Raw genomic sequence first — 24463 nt, forward strand, 5'->3', positions numbered from 1 at the left:
AAGACACTGGCACGACGTGTGTTGTTTTTGCTGCAAAGCAGACCAACCAAATTTTGGTGTGTGCATTCGTAAAAATTCGACGACACATAAAAGTGGAAGAGGTTTGAATTGTTTTCGCAGACACTTTCGTCGGAGTTGTATGAGGTTGCCAAGGAAAAACTTCTCATTGAACTTTTTTCTTTGCTTACCTTTATACTTCGAGCTGACGATTGATGTTTGGGTATAAAAAGTTTCTTGTTGAAGAAGTTATTGAAAAATAACTTCGGTGGAGAATATCCACAAACAAGAAACAAAGGAACTGATGAGATCCAGTGGCGTGGATCGAAACTATAGTATTCCCTGCCTTACCCCTTGGCGAACAATGCCAAATCTTTTCCACTAATAAAATAGTTGTTTTACTTACTTACTTACTTAGCTGGCCCATTACAGAACATTTGTTCTATAGGCCGAACTAAGAAGAGATCTCCATTCCTCTCTATTTGTTGCTTTGCACACTGGAATACCGCGCCTTGTCATCTCATCATCCACTTGTTTGCGCCATCTATTCCTTGGCCTGCCAATTCTGCGTGCACCGCCATGTGGCATGTATTCATACGCCTTTTTAGCGGGTTCATCATCGCTCATTCTTATGATATGGCCTAGCCAACGCAATCGCTGCATCTCGATACGTTTAACAATATTCATGTCGTTGTATAGCAGATACAGCTCGTGGTTCATGCGACGTCGATATTCACCGTCAACGCAGATTGGTCCGTAGATCTTTCGAAGAATTTTTCTCTCAAACACACCAAGCACTGCCATGTCTGCTTGCGCAAGTACCCAGGCTTCGGAGCCATACATCAGCACGGGTAGTATCAGTGTTTTGTAGAGCGTTATTTTTGTTTGACGAGATGTGGCTTTGTTTTTAAACTGCTTACTTAATCCAAAGTAGCATCTGTTGGCCAATACAATTCTTCTTTTTATTTCACAACTGATGTCGTTTGTTGTGTTGACGGAGGTGCCGAGGTAGACGAAGTCTTTTACTACCTCAATATTATAGGAACCAACTTCCACAGTCGGTCCGAGCTCAATGGACGCATTGCGCGTCGACACCATCAACTTGGTCTTCTCACCGTTTACCGCCAGACCCACTTTAGCAGATTCTCCTTCGACCTTTATAAAGGTATCAGTTACTTCTTTTACTGATCGACCCATGATGTCTATATCATCAGCATAAGCAAGTAACATGTGACTGTTGGTGTAGATTGTGCCACTTCTTTTGACGTTTGCCTCTCGTATAACCTTTTCTAGCAGGATGTTGAAGAGGTCACACGAAAGGCTGTCTCCTTGTCTGAAACCTCTTTTGGTACCAAACTCTTCGGAGAGGTTCTTTCCTATTTTAACTGAGGACCTCGTGTCAGTTAAAGTCATTTTACAAAGCCGGATGAGCTTTGCGGGAATACCAAATTCAGACATGGCTTGGAATACCTTTGAGCGCAGCGGACTGTCGAAGGCTGCTTTATAATCGACAAAAAGGTGGTAGGTGTCGATCTGCATCTCTTGGGTCTTCTCCAGGATTTGCCGCAGGGTAAATATCTGGTCAATGGTGGACTTGCCAGGTCTAAAGCCGCATTGGTATGGTCCAATAATCTCGTTGACCATTGGCTTTAGTCGTTCGCACAATATCCCTGACACGATCTTGTAGGCAATAGGGAGTAGACTTATGCCCCTATAGTTAGAGCATACAGTCTTATCTCCCTTCTTGTGGACGGGGCACAGGATACTCAGGTTCCAATCGTCGGGTACTCGTTCTTCCTGCCAGATGGTGCTAACTAGCTGATGAATACACCTTATCAGCGTGTCGCCTCCGGTAAGCCATCGGCCCCTGCTGCCTTATTATTCTTCAGCCGATTTATTGCTGTCTTTACCTCATCTTGGCTGGGCGGTATACATTCAATACCATCTTCTGGGATTGGGACTGTGGTATCTTCGTCGTCTTCGCTGCTATTGGATACCAACAGATTTGAAAAATGTTCTTTCCATATCCTGAGTACACTATCTGTATCAGTTACCAAATTACCTTGCTGGTCTCTACAGGAGGATGTGCCTGTACCAAAGCCATCAGTTTGATGCTTGACTCTTTGGTAGAATTTTCGGACTTCATTCTGGCTCCTGTACATCTCGATTTTTTCACACTCCCGCTTTTCCATCTCTCTCTTTTTCCTGCGGAAAAGACGTTTCTCCTCTCTCCTTTTCTCCCTGTATCTCTCTCGTGCGCTACGCGTTGCTACGGATTGTAAAGTAGCCTTATATGCCGCATTTTTCTCTTCGGTGGCAGCACGACACTCCTCATCATACCATGGATTCCTTGGTGGAGGTCTCTGGTATCCAAGTATGGATTTTGCGGCTGTTTGCATGGAGTGGGCAATGCTTTGCCATTGCGCTGATATGTTATCGGGATGAGGAGGGCTTTGATTAAGCAATTGGGCTAGTTGAGTGGAATATGCTGTGGCTATCTGTTGTGATTGCAGCTTACCGATGTCTAACTTTCGTGTTGTGTCTGTTCCTACTTTGTTTGCTACGTTTAAGCGGGTGCGTACCTTTGCTGCAACAAGGTAGTGGTCCGAATCAATGTTTGCGCCTCGGAACGATCGTACATCCAACACGCTCGATGAATGTCTTCCATCTATCACAACATGATCAATTTGGTTTCTTGTTTTCTGATCTGGGGACAGCCAGGTGCCCTTATGAATATCGAGATGATTAAATCTGGTACTGCTAACTACCATGTTTTTTGCAGCTGCAAAGTCTATCAGTCTCATACCATTGTCAGATGTTTCACTGTGGAGACTGAATTTCCCGACTGTTGGGCCAAAGATATTCTCCTTTCCAATTTTGGCATTAAAATCGCCTAGAATGATTTTAATGTCATGGGCAGGGCAACGGTCATATGTTTCTTCTAAGCGCTCGTAAAATATATCTTTGGTCTGTTCATCCTTTTCTTCAGTGGGAGCATGAGCGCAGATAAAGCTGATGTTGAAGAATTTAGCTTTTATTCGAATTGCAGCAAGTCTTTCATTCACTGGAGTGAAGCTGGATACAAGATGTTTTAGTCTTCGACTAACTACGAATCCACAACCAAACTCATGCTTTACGTCATGGCAGCTATAATACAGTGCGTCACCTTTAGGTGTTGTTGTGACGCCTTTCCCAATCCATCGTATTTCCTGTATGGCAGTAATATCGGTCTTGTACTTTTCAAGTACGTCTGCCAATGCGAAGACTGCACCTTCTCTATAAAGAGTGCGAACATTCCAGGTGCAGATTCGCAGATCATGGTCCTTAAAACGTTTGCGGGGTTCGTCAACTTTAGAGGGGTTTGTTTTTCTTTTCTTTCGTTTTTTCATAGTAGGCTGTTTTTTCTAGGGGAGGGTTACTAACCCGACGCCCAAACCCAAGTTTTTAACGTTCTTATGGGTGAACGCGCGGCACATGTTAGCTCACTACCTTTAACGGGTGTTAAAGGCAGTTCCCCAGGTGACACCACGGGGAGGTCAGTGTCCACTTGGGATGAAAGAGGGACCAAGATAAATCCTGGGCTTTGCCATGTTAAAACCGGTCAGGACCGTTCCTTGGTATCTTCCATCCCCTACGTTGTTTTAAAATATTAAAACAACAACAATGGGATTAAGCCAGACTATTTTGAAAAAACAAAATTGCAAACGCTATCCCAATAAAAAAACGCCACAATGCTTCAAATTGTTCCGTTACGTTAACGTTTCTCAAATTTTAACATTTTTAACTCGAAAAGTGTTCCTCATCCCCAAAAAGTAGTAAAACTGCAGTCTCCATGGAAGCAAGTTTAAAGAGAGTGAGAGAGTGAGAGAGGAGATAGAGAGCGAAAATGCTTTCTCTTTTACTACTTTCTTCTCGACAAATTTCGTTGTATAAAAAGTGGAAAACCTGTCAAACTGCTGATTTGACATTTATATGACAATTAAGGCAAAAGGAAAAAGAAAACGACGCGTTTTATCAAAGCAAAATAAAAAGAAATAAAATAATAAAAATTTAAACCAGTGAAATATAAAAAACAGTGAAATTTATTTTGTTTGTTATTTTTTAAGCAGCCATGTTTGTTTTTTGGCTTTGCTGCCAGATCTACTATTTTTCCGTTTTTTTACTTTTGTGCAAAACATGTTACGAGAGAACTTCTCTCTTTTGCTACTTTTACTATTAAAAACGTAAAGGAAGAAAGCTCTTGTGTCTCAGAGCATGAAATGAAAATGCTCTCTCCATTATATGAATATGGGCTCTCTTTTACGGTATTGCCATAATGAAATACCGATAGCGAGTGTCATATTTTGATTCTACTTGTTTAAACCAATATAGACACACCCCTTTATTTAAAAACGCGTGAAAATAATTAACAGAATCAGATCAGATGGTTATCATTAACCCACCAAAAATACGATAAAGCCGAAAATACAATAAACATTTGAGCGAAGTTTTGCGTCTATTCTTTATTTTTTTTACTAAAAATGACGTTGATTGTATTTTCGGCTTAACAATCAGGCAGATCATAAACAATCCAAAATTTTCTAAAATATAAAGTAAATTTAACTATAAACTAAATATTATATAAAAACAATAAATGTTAATAATATACAATAAAAATATTCTATTTTGAAAATATATAATATAGGCGTGATAAGGCAAATTGAGTACCTTATCGGTTAACTAGAAAAAACATTTAAATGCGATTTTAAACAAAAGACAATAAAAATAACAAATGTCATTTCACGCATTGAAATAAATAATTGATTTGATGTACCGGAGATTTATTAATCAATTATGCTGTGTCACAATTAATTAATTTCTATTACATGCAAAATGCAATCGATTATTTGTCTATTTTATCAAATATAGGAAATGTTTGTCTAAGCGATTAGATGGGTTTATAGCATGGCACAATAATTTACAGGTATAATTAGGTACCCGCTGTTGTGATTTTTCTGTAATACTAGTGCCACATTCCAAAAGCATACTGTATTCTTATGTCATGTTCAAACGAGCGTTTCAATTACGTTGTTCGCCTGTCGAACGACGTACACGAATTAAACCGTTTCCACGACACCATTCGTAATTAACAGAAACATAAACAAATTTTCCTTCATTTTTGTTTCCTTGTTTTCACGAAAATTTGAACCGAAAACACATAAAATATACATTAAATGATCAGGAAAAACATTCGACTTTCCTTCAAATGTATCTCTTATATTTAACTACACACTTTTCATTCATATTTTTCATAAATTCTGAATAATTTTTGTATTTTCAATATATTTTTCTATTTCACTATGCAACATTTTTAAGGTAATCTTGTGCAAACAATTTGAGCTGGGGATTTTTTGAAAGTACATACCCAAACGACAAAAACCCTAGTTGCGTTTTGTTGTGTCAGATCCAGCTTGGATTTTATGGCCCCATCTAAACATGGTTATATATTGACATTTTTAATCAATTTTGGGCTATATCTCTGAAACTTATCTGAATCTTCATCTGACCTCTGAATAAAATATTTGGAGAAATAATGAACTTTAAAACCTACGTTTATTGCCTAAAATTTTATAAAATATCGAAAATGTCAATAATTTGTATACATTTCGCACCATATCTCCAAAACCGTTAATTTTTTCTTAATATTTTCTTTTGAAAAATTATTCACTGGAATGTAATACACAACTCTTCAGAACATGCCGCTGCTGTAAAATGCCTCTATCATGCTATTTTCAGTATATCTTTCAACTACGATTTAATATATGTATGTATATTAGGGTGGGGCGATTTGTGTGGAAGGAAAAAAAAAACCTTAATGAGCCCTTCGCGTTTCTGATTCCTGGGGTTGAACTGAGCAAAAAAGTCCACTGGACCATATATGTACCGTGAAAATCGAGCCTCCCGATTTTGACTTTAAGTTTTTTATTGACGTTTTTTACATATTTTGGCATATAACAGCCAGACCGTTGAGATTTTCGATCCAACACAAAGACAGAAATTGTAGCCAAGACAGTAATTGAAAACTCTCTAATACATCGCAAAAGCATTGGAACGCTCCTTCAGGCAGTTTTGGCCTTAAGAATGTGCAAACGTTTCGGAAAGTGTCGATAAATGACACTGTGCTACAAAAGTTGACCAGAAAAATATTTAAGCGTTTTGATGCAAAATTATATCGTGTTGGGATCCATGGATAACGGCAATGCCTTTAGTTCGTTTGTATCACTTCGTTTTACTTTTTTATAACACTTAAAGTAGTGAACATCTGAGTTTCTTACATTTTCAAATTTAAACAGACATATCTTCTTTTTCTTACAACGGATTTCTAGTGATCCTTCTTCCTTTTAAAGGGGTGAATAATATCTTTCGAACAAGTTATTATTTTTTTAAATCGGTTAACAAATGGCTAAGTTATAGTGGTTTAAGTCTGAAAGCCCCCACAAAAAAACTATAACTGAATTTCTTACAATTTTCAAAATAAATATTGAACAAAACAAAAAACATTATATTTTTGAAAATTGTGAGAAATTCAGTTATAGTTTTTGTTGTGGGGGCTTTCAGACTTAAACCACTATAACTTAGCCATTTGTTAACCGATTTAAAAAAATAATAACATGTTCGAAAGATATTATTCACCCCTTTAAAAGGAAGAAGGATCACTAGAAATCCGTTGTGAGAAAAAGAAGATATGTCTGTTCAAATTTGAAAATGTAAGAAACTCAGATGTTCACTACTTTTAGTGTTATAAAAAAGTAAAACGAAGTGATACAAACGAACTAAAGGCATTGCCGTTATCCATGGATCCCAACACGATATAATTTTGCATCAAAACGCTTAAATATTTTTCTGGTCAACTTTTGTAGCACAGTGTCATTTATCGACACTTTCCGAAACGTTTGCACATTCTTAAGGCCAAAACTGCCTGAAGGAGCGTTCCAATGCTTTTGCGATGTATTAGAGAGTTTTCAATTACTGTCTTGGCTACAATTTTTGTCTTTGTGTTGGATCGAAAATCTCAACGGTTTGGCTGTTATATGCCAAAATGTCAAAAAAACGTGGATAAAAAACTTAAAGTCAAAATCGGGAGGCTCGATTTTCACGATAGACCTATGGTCTAGTAGACTTTTTTGCTCAGTTCAATCCCAGGAATAAGAAACGCGAAGGGCTCATTAAGGTTTTCAAATCGCCCCGGCCTAATGTATATTGTTACGAATGTTAGTCCATATTTACATTAGGCAATTTTCCTTGCGGCAATTGTCAGATTGTGGGTGAGAGAGGGTGTTGAGAGGCAAAGGGTTATACCCTAGACAGACGGCAGAGTTAATTTGCATTAAAAATTCCTTAATTTGAATTAACTTTTTACCCTGACAGACGATAGTTTCTGCATTTATGAAACAGCTGTTTGTGTTGTTTGTTTGTACCCAGCAGACCATTTCATAAAGTTTTACAAAATTTCGCCAAAATATGCGAAACAAATATGGGTGTGTGGGTTCGAATCGTCGGCTTTCCTTTTTCACTTGCATAATAGATCATAAAGCTCGATTAAAAAATTAAAAAAAATTAATCTTAAAAATTATCTTCGCCTAAAAAAAGGCAAAAAAATTTTTCAAATAAATAAAATCAGCTGAGCCAGTCTGGGGTTTGAACCCACGTCCTTGAAAAACACAGGAAAAAAAGTGTTGTCACGGCGTGTTGGCGTTCAGAGCCAAACTCATAACTTTCAAAGCAGCGCTAAGCGTTTGTCATGAAAGCACAACTAAATGGGAAAATCCTCATTGTTGTTGTAAAATACAAAACAAAAAATGAATTTGAAAGAAGAAAAGTTCGAGGACATCGAAGCCGCTCCACATCCGATATGTCTGAAGAGTCTTTACCGAAGACGAAACATGCATGTCACATAGTGGTGGGTGTGTGGGTTCGAATCGTCGGCTTTCCTTTTTCACTTGCATAATAGATCATAAAACTCGATTAAAAAATTAAAAAAAATATACTTTCTACCATTGACTTTTTTACCACGATTATGCAAAAATAAATGTAATTTATTCGCGATATTTTTGAGTCTTTTTAATATTAAAAAATGTCGCAAAACTCTAAAGGAACATTTAAAGAAGATATTATTTTCGACAGAATTGGTATGGTGGGTAATGAAATGCTTGTGAAAATATGGTCTGTTCCTTTACTTTTAAAAATGGTAACAGTGGCAAGAAATGGTAAAAGTGGTGAACTGCTATCATATAAATTGTATGCTTTTGAAAGTAAGGGAACACTTTGCGGGTAAAAAGTGGTAAAAACTGGTAAACTCAGGCACGTAAAGGAACACGACTATAAATGGTCTGTTCCTTTACTTTTAAAAATGGTAACAGTGGCAAAAAATGGTAAAAGTGGTGAACTGGTCTCATATAAATTGTATGCTTTTTAAAGTAAAGGAACACTTTGCAGGTTAAAAATGGTAAGAAATGGTAACCTCAGGCTCGTAAAGGAACAGAGCTAAAAATTTTAAAAATAGATTTGGCAGAAGGCGCGAAATACGATTAGCTGCTATTCTATTCGAGAAAGACCACTACTTATTTGAAAGAAACGCGAAAATTTCGGATTTGTTTTCCTTTTTTATTTTCTTAAACATGGAAATTTGACAAAAGACAATTGATTTTCAATGCAAATTGTGTCTCAGAGCATGAATATGCTCTCTCTCCTACATGAATATGGGCTCTCTTTTACAGCATTGCCATATTGAAATACCTAAATACAGTTTAAATTTCCTTTGATTTTGTCCATAATTTTTTCACAGACAGTAAGGAAGACAAATTTTTGGCATTTTTGTAAAAATAAGTGAAATAATAATTGAAATGTGTTGAAAACAAAAGGACATGGACATAAACAAAATATGTGAACGGAAAACAAAAAGAAACCGACGAGTTTCATTCAAAATTTTAAAACTTTTTTTGCAGTTGTCGGGCAAGTTGTGGGATTTTGACAATCAATACATGAAGTCAACTGTCCTGTCATTTGTAAACGCAGGGTTAATGCAAATTAACGCTGCCGTCTGTCTAGGGTATTACCATATGCCTCACCCCTCTCTCCATAAAACTGACAATTGCCGCAAGGAAAATTGCCTAATGTAAATATGGACTAACTGATAGATTTAAGTTAATTTATTTGAATTTCCGTTAATTTGAATATTTGAATTATAACGTAGATTTCCATTGAGCAGTTACTTTGTTTAAATCGAGTTACAACAACAAATATTGGATAGAATTCTCTTCATCATTCTAGTTCTTACTTTACATGTTACTGATGTGCCTTTGTTTCCATTTGTTTTGCCATAATCATTCAATTATCGCCTAGTTTGCCATTTCTTGTATTTGTTTTTGTTGTACTTTCTTGTATAATAGACCATTACTTCATGTCTGTCTTCTGTGTTTGTATCCCGTATATGTGTGTTGTTGTTGTTCGCTTGGTGCGAGTGTGCGTCTGTGTGTTTGTTGTTAGTTGGCTTCTCGAGGTTGCCAGATGCACGCTATAGATACTTCCAAATGATAAATGTCGGGATATAAATATCAGATGACGGGCAAACAGTGATCAGTGATGAATTTTATCGCGAAGTGTAAACATCGACTAGTAATGAAGTAAAGTAAAGCTGTGTACTTAGCTACAACAGTCAGTTCCGAATAAGTGTAATAAATTGAATAAAGCATTGTAGAAACGTAATCTAAAACGAACCCTGTTTTATTTGGTACAAATCGTATCGGGGAATAAACCCGTAAACCAAATTCCGTAACAACCCAGCAAAAAGTTTGCATCCGCGGATGCAGTTAAATCACTAGAACAATTGCCGCTGGAGTACATCTTTTCCTATGAATTCACCTATGAATTTTACAAGAGAGCGCGCAGCTAGGATGCACTCCATTTTGCTTCCACGGCACACAGCTAGGATGCACTCCATTTTCGATCCAAATCACAGCCTTCGATGTAGTGTTTTGGATTGAGTTTAAATACAGTCTAAAACCATTGCAAATATCCAAAAATAAATAAAATACGTTGCTTATTCGTGTAAAACAAGAATATTCACTTTATTACATTAACACAAATTATAAAAACTCTCCATTAAATTTGATCGTAACTAAGTTTACTTCCTCTACTCTGCTTTTTATGACATCGAAATTGATATTGCTTCATCATCATGGTTTTTCTTTTTCCCTCCAACTTCAGTTCATATTTCCAAAAAACTCCAACTCCACTTCAAAAATAATTTGCGTCTCGTGAATTACAACAATGTTCATAACTTTAGTTTGTATTTCTTTATTTTTTATAAAACAAATTCTTAGAATTTTAACACTCTTTCTTGGGTTCAGAAAAAAAAATGTATCGAGCGCAGTGCATTTTCATAACTCCGTGTGGACTGCATCGAAAGATGTATTGAAATCATAACTCTGCATTGCACTACTTCCAAACTTTTTTGCTGGGAATATGTATGTCAATAATGTGGTGAAATCCGAAATGCGATAATAAACCGTTGGTGTAAACTGTGTTTGAAATACGTCTTGTAAATGATACGATGCAAAATACCGTTGAAACATGAAGTAAGCATTTTAGAATTTCAGAATGTTTTGAAGAATTGCCGAAAACTTTTTTTGGAAGATTTTTGCAATAGATTACTTGGTTCAACTCCCAATAGTTTACCTGATACTGACCAGAATTTCAGCAATTATGTACAATTTTCTATATTTTATCGATTTTAATGCCCTAGATAGAGTTTTTCTTATGTGGTCTGTTCAAAAAGTTCTACCAGTTTAAGGCTACAATATTGCCAAAGACAGCCACGCCAAATGCCTAATCGTTTCTGCGATAAGGGCCCGATTAATGCAAAAAATTTTAGTTTTAGCCCGGTTTAGATGAGGCCATAAATTCCGAACTGGATCTGACAGGACAAAATCCTACTAACCCTGCGTTTACAAATGACAGGACAGTTGACTTCATGTATTGATTGTCAAAATCCCACAACTTGTCTGTGTGACGTAGGCGTCCCGACAACTGCAAAAACAGTTTTAAAATTTTGAATGAAAATCGTCGATTTCTTTTTGTTTCCCGTTCACATATTTTGTTTATGTCCATGTTCTTTTGTTTTTAACACATTTCGATTATTATTTTACCTATTTTTACAAAAATTCCAAAAATTTTTCTTCCTTACTGTCTGTGAAAAAATGATGGACAGCTGGGAGACAAATGTATGTATGTGTTAGTAAATCAGAGTTGTATTTGAAGACAAACTGTCTGGTGTAAACGCCTAGTAAGGTTTTTGTAGTCTCAATATGTACTTTCAAAAAATTCATATTAGAAGTTGAATAGGTAGCATTATCAGCCCAGCTGATGGTAACATAATGTGTCAATTGCATTGAATTTATGTCAAATTTTGACATCTTATGTTACCAAAAACGGCAGTTGCTGCTACCTATTCATTGTATCATGAGTGTTGCATAGTGTTTTCAAAATTAAAGAGAGAGAGAGAGAGAGACATGTCAAAACAATGTTTGTATATACCGACTTTCTGTTATTTGTTTCTGATTTTTTACGCGATTTTGAACTAATGGGCAAGAAATGTGTGTGGAATTAAAAAGGAAACACAACCTTCTTCCTTCTACATCTATATAAAATGTTTAGTTCATTAACTTTTATTCTTCTTTTTCCTTTTTCTAAAAATTGTTGTGTTTTCAACAAATTTTCCAATTTTGAATTTCTCATTTGTAAGGGATGGGACATATTTATTCGTCGTTTAGAGAGTATTTCTACTTGAACAACGTAGAAAAATCGTCGTTCGTTCATAGAATTTTGCATGGGGAAATAAGTAATTTATTCGTAGTTATGGGTCGAACAACGAATAGAGAAGGAACGACGTACCGTGGAAACAGAACATTATTTCTATTTCCTATGTATTTTTTTGAGGGCAAAATATCATTCGGAATAAAAACTATTTCCCACGAATATCTCCGAAGATATGTAAAACGGGAAGACCTCCCTCACTCATATCAATGAAAGATTCTTCGAGTCCGAACGAACTTCCTCACATATTATGACACGTATGGGGACGTTTCTTCAGTACAATTTCGTGAAGGATTTTAGCAACCGTGAAGTTGGCGCCCAATACGGACTACACATTAATATACCCAATATCTGTCTTCACACTGCGATCTTGCATATTATGAAAATATTTGTGTCTTAAGAGAATATAGGCGTTCGATAACCCAAATGTTTGTACAAATTGGTACAAACTTTTACAAAATGCTGTTCGATAACAAACTTGTAAAGTAAAAGAGAGCGAATTGAGAGACAATTGTGAGAGAATTTTGGAGAGTTTTGGACACTTTTGTTACTGAGAACTTACAACTTTTTTCATTGTACAGTGGATTAAACGAACAACTTCCAGTAACAATTCGTACAAATTTTGAGTAAACAAACACACATATAAATACGTTAATAAACATACATACATATGTATAGGTTTGCACATTTTTACAAACTCTACAGAAGAAGTTAGAATTTCACTAAGTTATGAGATAGAGGAGTTCAATACACCAAAGAGTAATGAACTCAAGTCTCATACCCTCAAAAAATTTTCTATTTTTTTTTTTTTTTTGAAATTCTATACCGATAGTTAATCAAGCGATAAATAATTTTTAAATAACATGAGTTGTCTGTGGCTAATGTATTACTTGATCATTTTCTATAAAACAAAAAACATGGCTTGGAAAATATTAAAAAATGTTGTGAGTTGATATGGTAGCTGTGAGTTTAAAATCATTAATATGTTAAACATTTAAATTTAATAAATAAACCACGTATAAATATGGATTTGTTGGTGGATCAAAAAACAAAGAGTAAATAATTGGCAGTAATTGGAATACCATATAATGTTCTTTACTGATCTATGGGTAATACGGTTTACATTAAAATATATAAAACAATTTTTTATTTCCAAAGTACTTAAAATTTAAATCAAGGGATAAGTGCTTTTTCTCTTGTACTTTCATTTAATAAAAATAAGATTCAATTCTTTTTAAATTACAGTTCATTAACATTTCAGTGATGCTCAAATTACGCACATTTAAAAAATCAGCCTATAAGCGATAGCACGCGTGGCCCTGAACCCGGTAGTGGGAAGAATGTGTATGGTATTCATGTTTATTTGTGAAGTTTCTATTTTTCCTGTTTTGTTTTTAATCTACAGATAAGACAGACTTCTTCGTTTGGACCGTTTGAGTCATTATGAAAATAAAATTTTGAAAGTCCTCTATATAGACAAAAATCGGAAAAATCAAAACGCAAAATATGAATGAAAAATTAAAATAACAGTTGTCAACACTCTTGTTATCGGTAGGACTTAACGACTAAGTTATTAAAGCATACATATTAATTTTATGAATGGGTTACATAATTCCACTACATATTTGAACAAAATGTAATAATGCATTTAGAACTGTCCTAAATCATTTTATTACACGTTTATACTAAAACTTATTTGGGAACAAATTTCTAAATTTTATTATCAGACCCTCCCTATTAATTTCTGACGTATTTGCCCAAATACTTGTAAAGTAAAGCCCTCGGCACATACGGCGCGTGGAGCGTCGCGTTACAACAACCACATGAAAAATTCACGAACAAACTTGGCATCACTTACACATTTTTCATGTGGTTGTTGTTTTCAACGCCCAACGCGTCGCACAACGGACCGTATGTGCCGGGGGCTTAAGGCCATGTTCATGGCAGAACTACCAGGTAGTGGTATCACACCAGCTGATGGAATATGAAAAGCCAAATCCCTTTATAAAAAAATTATTTTTGTTGTAATTTCCCCAACAACATAAAGAAAGTTTTGACATAACATATTCAACATTTTACGATGCCACTACCTGGGTTATTGTGCCATGGCCATGTTTATATTATAGCTTTTTGCAGGGTTATCTTTCCTTATGAGGATTTATTTGAAATATAAGCAATGGAATTTACATTTGAAACCGAGTTGTTAAATCCGGTTATATATAAACGTACTATTACAGTGCGTTTGCATATAGCCGGATTTAATAAACCCACTGGTCTTCAAATGTCAATTCCATTGCGTATACGCCAAAATAAATCCTCATAAAGAAGGTTAACCCGGCAAAAAGATATAATGCAAATGGTGTTTTAGTAAATATAAGATAAAACCATGTTGTAATAATATAAGGTGTAAGTGACAATCATACGGCTTTGAACTTTTTTATAAACTAAAGTGTCAGAATATATTAGGATCTACCCCGAATGTTCCAAAATTTAATAAATAGATGTCCAATCTGTTCTATTCAGCGCCGCACAATAAATATATGAAGTGTAGAATGTATCACATTATGCATAGAGTAATTTCGATGCCAATTAAAATTAAATTTTAAATCTTTTTATTTATTTCTTGTAAATTTTTCTGAACTATTTTCGAAAGACCCTAGTATTCAAACGTTGCCATTGACATTTATACGGCGTTTATATTATAATTTTTTGCAGGGTTAACCTTCATTATGAGGATTTATTTGAAGTATATACAATGGAAATGACATTTGAAACCCAGACCCACTGGGTTAACCTTGTTATATGTAAACGGCCTATTAGTTCCCATCAAATTATGTTGTTATTAGGTGTGTACGATAACCCAATAATTTGTACAAATTCGTACAAATTTTTACTGAATGCTGTTCGATAACAAAATTATCCAGCAAAAGAGAGCGAGTTTGGAGAGTTTTGTGACTGAGAACTTGCAAATTTTTGCTGGGAAAATTTGTGCCGCAAAAACTTGCAAGTCTGATCAGCTGACTTTTAGTCACCTGTTCAATGTAAACAACTCGAAATGTTAACATTTTTGACCAAGAAAATTTCACAATTGCACATTTTTTTAGATTGTGGATAGGATTAAAGCATTAAATAAGTAAAATGCAATTTTAAAATGTATGTTTTTGTTCCGTTTGGTTTAAAATATCAAAAGAAACAAAATCAAATTTCATACATTTTCGGAAACAGCTGACTTTCTTGCGAGTTTTTGCAAAATGCTGTTCGATAACTTTCTGCAATTTTTCTTGCTTGAGATAGTAAAATTCACTGAGAGAGGTTGCTGGAACTGACTGAATAATTCTTGCTGGGAAAGTTATCGTACACACCTATTGTAAAATTGTTAGTTGTTGTTATTCATGCAAAGACCTTTGGATAAAACAGTTTTGATGAGTATGATGCTAGGTTTACATTTACGAAATCCACTCGATTTCAACTGTCAATTCCATTGGTTAAACGTCAAATGAAATCTAATGGATTTCAGGTGAGATTTCATTTGACATACAATTAAATGTAAACGTAGTATAAAGATATACATTTGTAGATCTGAACAATTTGTCTATAAATTTTAGCAAAAATACACAAACCAATTTCGATAGCAATAATTTTTAAGATTCTGTTTAATTTATATTACCTCCAACAAAGAATTATCTCCTTCAAAAAAACAGCCTTAAAAACTGTTGGTTTGCTAAATTATTTCACCAACGATTACGACTTGATCTTCCAAGACCTTCCAAATCAGCTTATCGAACATATTTAGCTTTTTCTTTCTTGACGCAATTCTAATTGTTTACGAACTCTTCAATCTTAGAACATAAAGAAAGAGGGAAGTGTAGATGATGAGTTCTCTGTGTTATTTGTTTTTTGGTTGACACTTTGACATTTTGCTGCCGAAATTATTTTCTATGTATATCAGCTACACACTTGGACACAGTTAAGAAAAGGAGCAGTATTATAAGTAATGTCTCGAACCACACAATGACATGCAATACCAAAAAAATAGCAAAGTATTGAAATATAATCGTTAACAAAAAACTAATAAACATCAATACAATAAATCTACAATTAGGCACAAAAGTTTTCGTCATATTTGCTACGGAGGGGTACCGGAGTCATTAGCCCCGGTCCACACTAGAATTATATCATTGGGAAAATTTCATGAAATTAAGCGTTCCTAGATCGAGTTCCATAGTAGAGAAATATCATGAAATTGCTGTAGTGGGGAACTCGATCCTAGAACGCTTAAGCTTTGTTCCTTTACGTTAAAGTTTCCTAAAGTTTTACCAGTTATACCATTTTTTATTTAATTAATTCTCTTTCGAGTTGAGCTGTTAGGCCTTTGGAGATACATTGAAAAATTAGGAGTCTACTCGGAAAGCGTTCCTTAACCGCAAAAAGTAGTAAAACCTGAGGCAAAATTTAAGAGAGAGCACGCCAAAATGGCTTTCTCTTTTACTTCTTTCTGCTCGACAAATATCGTGGTGTAAAAAGTGGAAAATCTGTTAAACTGTTGTTTTGACATTTATTTAAAATAAAAAAGAAAACAACGCGCCTTGTCAAAGCAAAATAAAAAGAAATAAAACATTACTAATAAAAAAATTAAACAAGTGAAATAAAAAATAACAAGCAGCGAAATTTATTTTGTTTGTTGTTATTGTTTAGGCAGCCATGTTTGTTGTTTTTTGACATTGCTGCCAGAACTAGTATTTTTCCGTTCCTTTACTTTTGTGCAAAACTTCTTGCGTGAGAGCAATTTTGACAGTTCTCTCTCTTGCTACTTTTACTATTAAACAAGTAAAGGAACAAACTATTAATTTCATGATTTTTTTCAATGAATTCACACTAGTGTTGAACGGGCTTACGAATAATTGAGTTTCGCGTTGATACGTCGAGTTCCCCCTACAGCGATTTCATAAAACTACTATAGTGTCTCCCGGTCCACACCAGAGCGATTTCATGAAATCACGCGTCCCTAGTTCCAGTCTACACTAGACCGATTTCATTGAAAAAAAATCATGAAATTAGACGTTCATAGATCGAGTTCCATACTAAAGGATTTTTATGAAATTTCTGTAGTGGAGAACTCGATTTAAGAATGCCTAATTTCATGACATTTCTTCAATGAAATCAACCTAGTGTGGACCGCGACTAACCTACAGTACATATCGACTATACTGGATTTAGCAAATAACAGAAGATAATACACTTAATCATAGCGTTCTAGACGTTATCGATTTAAAACCGTTTACGCCGAAAATAAACGCAATATTTATTCTCGGTTTAAAATGATTTATAAAAATATTCCGTTATCCGCAATCTTTGAGGCATACTTTTATGAGTAACTGTAAATCAGAACACAATACACGCCTTTTATTAACACCGCACATTGTATGTATGTAAAATATGAAAACAAATCTCTGATCCGCGTTCGGAATTTCATTTTTGAATTCGGATTTTTGTCCACTGATAATAAGCTTTATTTTCACGAAGATCAGATTCATTTCTTTACTTTCCACAAAAAGCAAGGGAATACAAAATTTGTTCCTGTATGTTATAAATGAAACTGAAATTAGCGGATTTCAAACAGTTAATACTAAACTGCCGTTGTGAGAAGTAAGTTTGAAAGTGAAATAGTATTCGAACTATTTTAGAATTTAAGAAGGGTTTTCTCAAAGTTTAGTATCATGTGTTGTGTTGGGTTGTAAAAGGACTCAAGTATTTTTTATGAAAATACAAATTTAAATTGTGTACTTCAGTGATATTTAGAACATGAAAAAATTTCGCAAATATATACATACATAATTATGTTTCCATTACATAAACTATTTAAAAAGTGATAAAGATCAGCACGTTTTGTCTATAATTGATATTGTGAATGAGTTCAAAAGCATGCTAGTCTTCTTATCTGTGAAACAACACTTCCCGATCGCAAGTTCATTGAATATACAATATTTTTCCACTTTACATTAAAATTTTCATTTTCTAAACTAAGCGTCTGTGTGTGGTTATTTTTTTTTTTGTAACGGAATTTTTATGATGAGATTGCAAAAGTGAAAATATACGAAAAGTTCGAAAATCAAATAAATAAATTTACGAATGTGAGTAAAATGAAATATTTAAACCGTCGTACTTAAAATCACAAACATTAAATGGATTAAACAGGATGAATCCTTCGATATTTGTCAATGTTTCATTCCTGATTGCCTGAAATAAGAAAACATTGAACATTTTAAGAACGAAGCAATATGAACTTCTTTTATTTGCTATCTCGCAAGGAAGAATATAAATTAGTGATAAATTATGTGTTAACAAAAAGCTTGTTAACATTTGTGAAATCCAGTGGATTTCAAGTGTCAATTCCAGTGGATTTCGGTAGTGTGCTGTTCGACAACAAACTTGTTCAATAAAAGAGGAATGAAAAGTTGTTGAAAGTACTTGCAAATACTTTTTACTTGCGAAGTTATCGAACATACCTAATATATAAAGCCTTTTGGATAATGAAGCAAGATCAGTAGTGCGGTTCTGTAACTATCTACCGATAGATCTTTTTTTATGAACTCATTAGTGAATTTTACAAAAGAGAGCGCAGCACTCCATTTTCGTTCCAAATCACGGCGTTTGATGCAGTGCTTTGGATTGAATTAATAGGCATTCTTCGGAATGGTTTTTTAATCAATCTAAAAATGGAAGCCATAGCTTGACGGTTCTCTATTTTGCAGATTTTACCATTAAACAAGTAAGAAAAGCGTTAAGTTCGGTCGGGCCGAACTTTTTATACCCTCCACCATAAATTTCAGCCGTTTCGGTGGATTAATGTGGCCACTACCTTCAAAATACCGAAATTCGGAAGGTACCGTTCCATGGGGGCTATATGATGGCGTGGACCTATACCTACAAATTTCTGGGGGACAGTTTTATACGCCTAAAGAAGACTAAATACCAAATTTCAGCCATATCGGTGTGATAATGAGGCTAAAACGTTCAAAATATCGAAAATCGGGATATATTGTATTATGGGGGCTATATCAACACGTGGACCTATATAAACATTTTATGGTAGAAATGTTTCTTAGCCTCAGGAAACACAAAATACAAAGTTACAACCGATTCTTTGGTCAAATGGGTCTAATACATTCAAAATATATTAAAATGACGCGTACTTTATATGGGGCCTTATATGGGGGCTATACCAAAACGTGGACCTATATAACCCAACTTTGGTAGGAATATTTTGTGGCCCCTGGAGACACAAAGTACCAAATTACAACCAATTTGGTGGTAAAATGGGCCAAATATCTTAAAAATTCCTTAAAACGACGACGCGTCACGCTTCATTTTGTATGGGGGCTATACGAAAGCGTGGACCTACATAGCCCGCTTTCAATAACAAAAGTCCTACGTAAATATAACATATTTTCCCAAAATTTCATCAACCTACGTCAATCCGTTCGGACGCTAGAGTGATTTCCACAGACGGACAGACGGACGGACATGGCTATATCGATGTAGAATTGCACGCTGATCAAGAATACATATACTTTGTGGGGTCTACAATGATTATTTCGAGTAGTTACAAACGTAGTGACAAACTTAATATACCCCCATCCTATGGTGGAGGGTATAAAAAGTACTGGAACGTAATTTTTAGTTGTGTTCCAGAACTAAAAAGTTTTTACAATTTTTACGAGTTTTACACATTTTACTCGAAAAACCGTTCCCGTACACAAAAAAGTTGTAAAACGTTCACTTCTCTTTAAACGAAAATGGCGCTGAATGACGCTCTCTTTAAAAACTTTTTACACGACAAATTTGGGCGAGTAAAAAAATAGTAACATGGTTGCCGGCGTCTGATTGGCTGATACGCCGACTTTGACATTTGTTCCAGTTTTTTTTGACGTGTTTTCCATTTTTCCGTTCCCGAACTATTTTAAAAAACTTGTGTGTGAGAACAAATTTTTTGCAGTTCTCTCTTTTACGAGTTTTACTATTAAAAAGTACGGGAACGAAGCTTTTAATAGTAAAACTCGTAAAAGAGAGAACTGTAAAAAATTGTTCTCACACAAAAGTTTTTTGAAATAGTTCGGGAACGGAAAAATGGAAAATACGTCAAAAAACTGGAACAAATGTCAAAGTCGGCGTACCAGCCAATCAGACGCCGGCAACCATGTAATACTATGTTTACATTTACGAAATCCACTCGATTTCAACTGTCAATTCCATTGCGCAAACGTCAAATGAAATCCAATCGATTTCAGATGAGTTTTCATTTGACGTATACACAAAGGAATTGACAGATGAAATCGAGTGGATTTCGTAAATGTAAACATAGTATTACTATTTTTTACACGCTCAAATTTGCCGAGTAAAATGTTTTTAAAGAGAGCGTAATTCAGCGCCATCTTTGTTTAAAGAGAAGTGAACATTTTACAATTTTTTTGTGTACGGGAACGATTTTCGGGTAAAAGTGTAAAAGTCGTAAAAATTGTAAAAACTTTTTAGTTCTAGAACAAAGCTTATGTACAAATGTATTTAGAATTTTAATACATTTACACGAATTATAAAATGTGTCGGTTAAATTAATAATAATTAATAAATAAATTAATCGGGAACCGAGTTTATTTCCTCAGCTTTCATTTAATACAAACGCAGCTAATCTTGCTTCATTATCTAAAAGTATTTTTTGTTCGGAAAGTTTGTGTTCGGAACTTAAGTTTGTATTTTTTATTTTATCTTCGTTCCCGTACTTTTTAATAGTAAAACTCGTAAAAGAGAGAACTGTAAAAAAATGTTCTCACACAATTGTTTTTTGAAATAGTTCGGGAACAAAAAAATGTAAAATACACAAAAAAAACTGGAACAAATGTCAAAGTCGGCGTACCAGCCAATCAGACGCGGCAACCATGGTACTATTTTTTACACGCTCAAATTTGTCGAGTAAAAAAAGAGCGTAATTCAGCTCCATTTTTGTTTAAAGAGAAGTGAACATTTTACAACTTTTTTGTGTACGGTAACGATTTTTCGGGTAAAATGTGTAAAAGTCGTAAAAATTTTAAAAACTTTTTAGTTTTGGAACAAAGTTTTTATAACAAATTCTAATACGGCGTTTATATTATAGTTTTTTTTGCAGGGTTAACCTTCTTTATGAGGATTTGTTTGAAGTATATACAATGGAAATGACATTTGAAACCCAGACCCACTGGGTTAACCTTGTTATATATAAACGGCCTATAAAGGGGTGAGTACATAAGCTGCCTGGCCTGCTTATAGTACGTTTATATATGACCGGATTTAACAAACCCACTGGGTTTCAAATGTCAATTCCTTTGCGTATACGTCAAATAAATCCTCATTAAGAAGGTTAACCCTGCAAAAGGCTATAATATAAACCTGGCTTTACCTTGCTTGCTTCTGATAGAAAAGGGAAACCCAGTTCTAAATTTTCTCGGCCTTCTTTATTCTTCTATTTTTATAATGCCAAGTTTACACTTACGCTTCAAAATCCACTGGATTTCACGAAATCCTGAAATACATCCCGGTGTTTATACTTATAGCTGGTTTACATTACGAAATCTAGTCGATTTCAAACTGTCAATTCCTTTGCTCAAACGTGAAATGAAATCGAATTGATTTCATTTTAGTTTTCATTTGACGTATACGCAAAGGAATTGACAGTTTGAAATCGACTCGATTTCGTAATGTAAACCAGCTTTTATTTTTTTTTGTTGATTTCAAACATATCACAATTATCAAGGTAGATGCATATGCACAGCTGATCGAACATGAATTTTCAAAACAAGCTTTTGTAAATTGAATTAGTCATCAAAAAATACGACAATATAGAACTTTACTGCTTTATTTCGAAAATTATCGTAAAATTATCTATATATCGTATTAATTGTGTATTATACTAACAAATGAAAAAAATAAAAAAAATGATTTTTATCGTTGAGACATCATAATAATAAATTTTTATAGATAAAAGTTGTGTTCAGAACCTGCAAAATATTACTACTTGCTGTAGTTTTCTCGATTAGTGCTACAAATGCGTTCCCGTACTCCGAAATCTAGCAAGACTTGCACTTCTCTTTAAACCAAAATCGCACTGAATAACAAGCACTCCCTTCTCCTGTTTTCTGCTACACAAATTTGGCATAGTAGAAACTAGCAGCATGTTTATTGGCACCTGAATATGATACGTTGATTTTGACATTTCTGGAGTTATTGCAATTTCCGTCATTTTTCCGTTCCCGTATTTTTTAAGAAATTTGTATGGGAAAGCAATTTTTGACAATTTGCTCTTTTTTAACATTACCATTAAAAAAGTACTGGAACACAATGGAAACTATCATTGTAACAAAGTAACTTAATATTTTTTTTCACATTGTTACATATTTTGATATTGCCCAATTGCCCATCTACCTTGTTTATTGTGATACGTGAAAAGTGTTGCAACTTTTGGTACTTTTTTAAGCAAAGACAGGGTTGTATAGCATGAGTACTGTGATTTCGATGTTGACTTCGCTGAAATCACGAAATGAGATGATTTCATTTTTGTATGCGAAATCAAGATAAATTGTCCTTGATTCCGCGCGAAATTACGAAACGCCTTCGAAATCACGAAACGACGGCGAATGTAAACCAAGCATAATGTCAGAAATGAAGCAGGAAAGCAAGGCAAGCAGGCGAGGCAGCTTATGTACCTATGCCTTTATTGTTTTTTCGGCTTATTGTACGTTTACATATAACCCAATTTAATAAACCACTGGATTCAAATGTCAATTCCATAGGTTCCGGCATGGTACAATAATTCTTAGGTAGGCCACAGCTAACAGCTGATTACAAATTTTTTTTTGTTATGGCTTAATCTGTCAAAATCGTGTTGACATGCAGAGTTGATATTTATTATTGATCAAAAATTCAACTCTGTTTTGTTTTCATTTCAACATTTCGTTCTTCTTCTTCTTTGTTTACTCATCCGTTATCATTCATCAAAACAATTTTGACGTTTTAAGCCATAGCGACAGGGTTGTATTTTTTGGCGATTCTCATACCTGGCCTACCTATGAATTATTGTACCATGGGTTCCGGTCCACACTAGAGTGATTTCATTAAACATGAAATTTTGCATCCCTACATCGAGTTCCATAGTAGATTAATATAAATGACGGCTTAAATCCACATAATCAAGCATATATTAAGTTTACATTTACGAAATCCACTCGATTTCAACTGTCAATTCCATTGCTTAAACGTCAAATGAAATCCAACGGATTTCATATGAGTTTTCATTTGACGTATACGCAAAGGAATTGGCAGTTGAAATCGAGTGGATTTCGTAAATGTAAACCAAGCAATAGTCTAAACAAGTTTAACCCGCCAAAAAGCTGTAATGTAAACACGCTATTAATTTGTTCGAAATATGCCGTCGAACTTCAAAGCCGAGGCAGAATATTTTACACGGCGTTTGGTGTTAGGAGCGAAACGATAGAGAACCAAGGAATCTTCAAGAAAAGAGAGAGAGAATGAGGAAACAAGTTAAACACATGTTCGAGAAATGGGAGAATTGGCAAACATGTGCAAAGGCTAAATAGAAGAATAGAAGCGGCTAAATAAAACAGAAGGGAAACAGTTTGAAACGCACACTTACAACAATTACAAAGAAACAAAAGTTGAAAAGCAATAAAAATCCATAACAATTTACAAATTCAATAACCCGTGGAGTTTCAGGTAATTTCCTTTTATGTTAGTCATTGAAATTTAATAAAAAATGGAGAAAAAAATTGCACTGGCATAACATGAAAGGAATTCATCAGCAAAAATAGCGATAGAATAGAATCTAATAACAGCAAAGCAAGCACACCACACAATTCTATACTCTATATTCTTTCTTGTTGTGGCCTTTCGTTCGTTCATCCATTCCATCATCCGTTCATTGGACATTTCATCGAATGGTTAGTTGGAGACGGCGCATATAAAACGAATATGGGGAAAAGGGTATAAAATGAAAACAATGTGAAATGTGTGCGCTCTTTTACGTTTAGAACATCGAGGTGTGAGGACGTTGCCTCTTGCATTGTTACTTCTTCTTGTGGTGGCAAAACACAGAACGTTGTTGTCCGTGTCACACAAACACATCAACCCAATATAAAACGCGTACGTTTGAAAATATACCCCTACTAGGTTCTGGAGGTGAAGAAGCATTCAACCTACCAACCAATAACGATTATTTGTGTACGGAAGAAACCAAAAGTAGTTAACATAACCGAGCAAAGTCATTTCCTCCTTTTCCAAATCAAAACAGATTTTAGTGAATAAAACAAAAGTTTATATATTTCCATCAATGAATGCCTGATAAGTGCGAACATTTTTCTCAAAGGAAAAAAAGAAAAAAGTTACATAAATTTCAGTTTGTTCTATAAAAATATATCACCTAAAAAAAGAATAAAATTGAAGCAAAGCAAGCCAAAACGAAGAGAAAAATTATATAGTGTGTCTGTGTGATGTTTTAAGTGTGTTTTCCTTGTGAACTAGTCAACGCAACGCAGCCAGCCCGACGACGACCCCCCACAACCCAAATCCC

The 24463-nt window shown here is 34.7% G+C and overlaps 1 protein-coding gene across 19 annotated transcripts in view; it reads left to right on the plus strand.

The window, feature by feature from the left end:
* The first annotated feature begins 17413 nt into the window (after positions 1 to 17413).
* Sam-S (S-adenosylmethionine Synthetase) overlaps positions 17414 to 24463 on the plus strand; it is a 48070-nt gene continuing 41020 nt past the window's right edge. For 2 of the 19 annotated variants that reach the window (XR_012410505.1, XM_073969852.1), the window contains exon 1: positions 17414 to 17496. The gene's annotated coding sequence lies outside the window, so the exon portion shown is untranslated. Of the gene's footprint in view, positions 17497 to 23426; positions 23611 to 23730; positions 24275 to 24463 lie in introns of those variants that run through there. The other 17 variants (XR_012410502.1, XM_073969843.1, XR_012410501.1 and 14 more) reach the window with 12 other exon arrangements.

This window comes from Musca autumnalis, unplaced genomic scaffold (genome assembly GCF_047663935.1).
Source record: "Musca autumnalis isolate F117 unplaced genomic scaffold, ASM4766393v1 scaffold_2, whole genome shotgun sequence".
Classification (NCBI taxonomy): domain Eukaryota; kingdom Metazoa; phylum Arthropoda; class Insecta; order Diptera; family Muscidae; genus Musca; species Musca autumnalis.